Below are 2840 nucleotides of genomic sequence, written 5' to 3'. Positions count from 1 at the left end.
GTTGGAGTTGATGGACTCACTTATCTTCCAAGCCTTCCGCTGTTATCGTTATTAGATGGCCTTAAGCCATATTTATTGTAATAAGTTCTCTTTTGAGACATTCGATGTAATAAGTGTGTGATTGCTACTCTGTTATAAATCCTTCAAGTACTGTGTGTGACAGCATTACTGATCCAGGGATGACACTAAAGCACAGAGATCGGACTGTTTGAGGTATGGTCGCTACAGAAGGAGAGGAGGGCAAAAGGAGCGCCTGGGAACGCCTCGATGGCGAGAACGGCGGAAGGCGGCCCCGCCAACCACCGTCACCAGAGCCAGCAGTACTCGGTAGGGCTAATGGAGCTGCAACCCGAGAGGAAGCCTGCCGGGGTCCAGCTGGAAGACTACCGCAGGAGCCCGGGAACACCATCTTTGCCACTGCATCCAACTCCCCGCTAAATCACATTGTTGGGGAGGAGACGCAGATGCAGATGATGGTGCTACAGCCTGATGAAGATGGTGCGGGCAACGATCAGCTGGAGACAGAGTCGTCGCTCCCCCGCCCGCTGCCATCGTCATCACCGTCACTGTCCTCCTTATCTCTTTCGCTCGAGGAGGAGCTTTCGTCATGGGTCGAGCTCTCCGCGCAGCACCCTAAGCGTCCTCCCGAGCGCCTAAAGATCTTGACGGAGAGCAGGCCGTTCTCCATTAATATGAAATGGAGAACGTGCCCCTCCAAGAAGCCGTGGGCGCGGGCGAAGGTCTTCCAACCACGGCGAAGGTACATCACATGAGGGGCGGGGAAGTCGACATCGACCCTCATACCTCCATTCCCATAGCCCCTCATGTGCAGCCGCAGACCACGCGGTTGCTCGAGTTCCATCTCCCGCGTGAAGGGAGTTGGGAGGCGAAGATGACCATAGAGAGGCTTTTATAGCCTGATGATGAACTCCCGAGGTTGGTCACCGACGTGGCCTTCCATTGAGGGAGGGACCACCGGTGGAGGCGCCACCAAGGCGCCGCCCCACCCCCTTCCTTCCCGAGCACGGCGGCGACCGTGACCTCGTCCTCTTCCTCCTCCCCTCGCAGCCGGTTCCACCACCTCGGGATCCGGGGCAGGAGGGATGCGCTGCCAAGCAGAAGCCCTCGTCGCCGCCGCCCAGACACCACCGTGCCCTCACCCTCTCAACATGGCTAGAAGGAAAGGGTTGCGAAGAAGAAGAAGAAGAAGTGTGTGCAGAGAAGCACCACCCTTGCCCCTTTTTATAGGGAAACGTGGCAGGGCGCTGGCTCCTCATATGGGAAACAACCGTCCAACTCCTCCAATACGGCCTCTCTGCACACTCTGCGACTCTGAGAGTCGAGGCCGACCCTCCGTTCCAACCATCCGCACTCAGTTTTCAGCCATGGCACTCCTCCCTGTGTCCTCTGCATCCACCACCTACCACGCCCAATGCATGCGGAACACGTGGCAGGTATGTGCGAAATAGGGGCAAGTGGGATGGCAGTTTCCGCCCCGTGATCGTGGGGCGAGAAGAATCCGCGGGCCATGATCAAAGTTCCTCCACGATGTTGCACACGACGTGTAGAGAAACCGGAAACTGGCCTGGAATCAAGGCTAATGAAGAAGCAAAGAAGACTTCATGAGACCAGCCTCTTCAGCAACCCTCGCCTGTGCACTTATTAGGCCGTACCCCGACATCGCTTGGTAGTGCGTTCGGGGCAGGCCTGGGGGCTTCTGTCGGTGCAACAAACCCTGGGTCTGTTGCCCAGACTGTGCATAGGCACGGGAACGAGGCTGAAGCACCATCCCAAGTCAGAGTACAAGAAACCAAGAAGTTTGATGGACCAACATGCAAATCAGAGGGACCAAGAATGAGCCAAGGAGGCAGGATATGGTCAAGAGAAGAAGCCTCCCTTGTCGGGCAGGCGAGCCCGGAAAGGGGCGAGGCCACCCCAGAAGCAGACAACCAGGGCATCCCTCCAGGGCCTTTTGGGGGCTCACGAAGGCAGAACCACCTCACCAACCACTCCAACATGACCCACGTCATCGGTCAGTGCGGTGTCAAGCCGCAAAGTGATTAAGTGGCAGCCATTCGCCACATGGCAGCCATTTCCTACAGGAGAAACCCACAGATGACACCCGTCCTGCAACGTGTCAAGAGAATAGGTGCGGAGCTAGCAAGATAGCCCGGCAAGCCTTGCCGGGTAACCAATGATGTGACGTTAAGCGGTGCATTTAATGCGCCCTGTCAGCCTGCAGAGTTAGCTATGATAGCACTGTTTGCTATCTTATCAGTGTGTAATGACTACTTTGCCACTATGGTTACCCCTTGATCTATAAAAGGAGACCCATGGCAACCGAAGAAATGGTTAGAAGGTTGCATAACTCACACCCCCATACACGCATAGTCGCTCCTGTCTGAGGCAGCCCTGCCGGGCAAGTGTACTAGACACCACCACCACCTTTTCCACCATCAATCCACCAGAGTAGCAGTAGGGTTTTATGCCTCACGGCGGGCCAAACCTGGGTAAATTGCATGTGTGATCTCTGTCGTGCTACCCCACGCTCGTCTGCTCTTTGTGCAATGCATCGCCCCCCTACTGAACCATCAAGGGACCTCCTGGTCCCATAGGTGGTCATGGTTTCCCACGACACAAACACACCGCAAAAAAGTATTACATCGAATAGATCTCAAAGAACATCGAGGAGAACATGGTATTGAGAATCAAAGAGAGAGAAGAAGCCATCTAGCTACTAGCTATGGACCCGTAGGTCTATGGTAAACTACTCACGCTTCATCAGAAGGGTAATGGTGTTGATGTAGAAGCCCTCCGTGATCGAATCCCCCTTCGACGGG

Source organism: Triticum aestivum, chromosome 6A (assembly GCF_018294505.1).
Source record: "Triticum aestivum cultivar Chinese Spring chromosome 6A, IWGSC CS RefSeq v2.1, whole genome shotgun sequence".
NCBI lineage: Eukaryota > Viridiplantae > Streptophyta > Magnoliopsida > Poales > Poaceae > Triticum > Triticum aestivum.
This window is presented reverse-complemented; position numbering follows the sequence as displayed.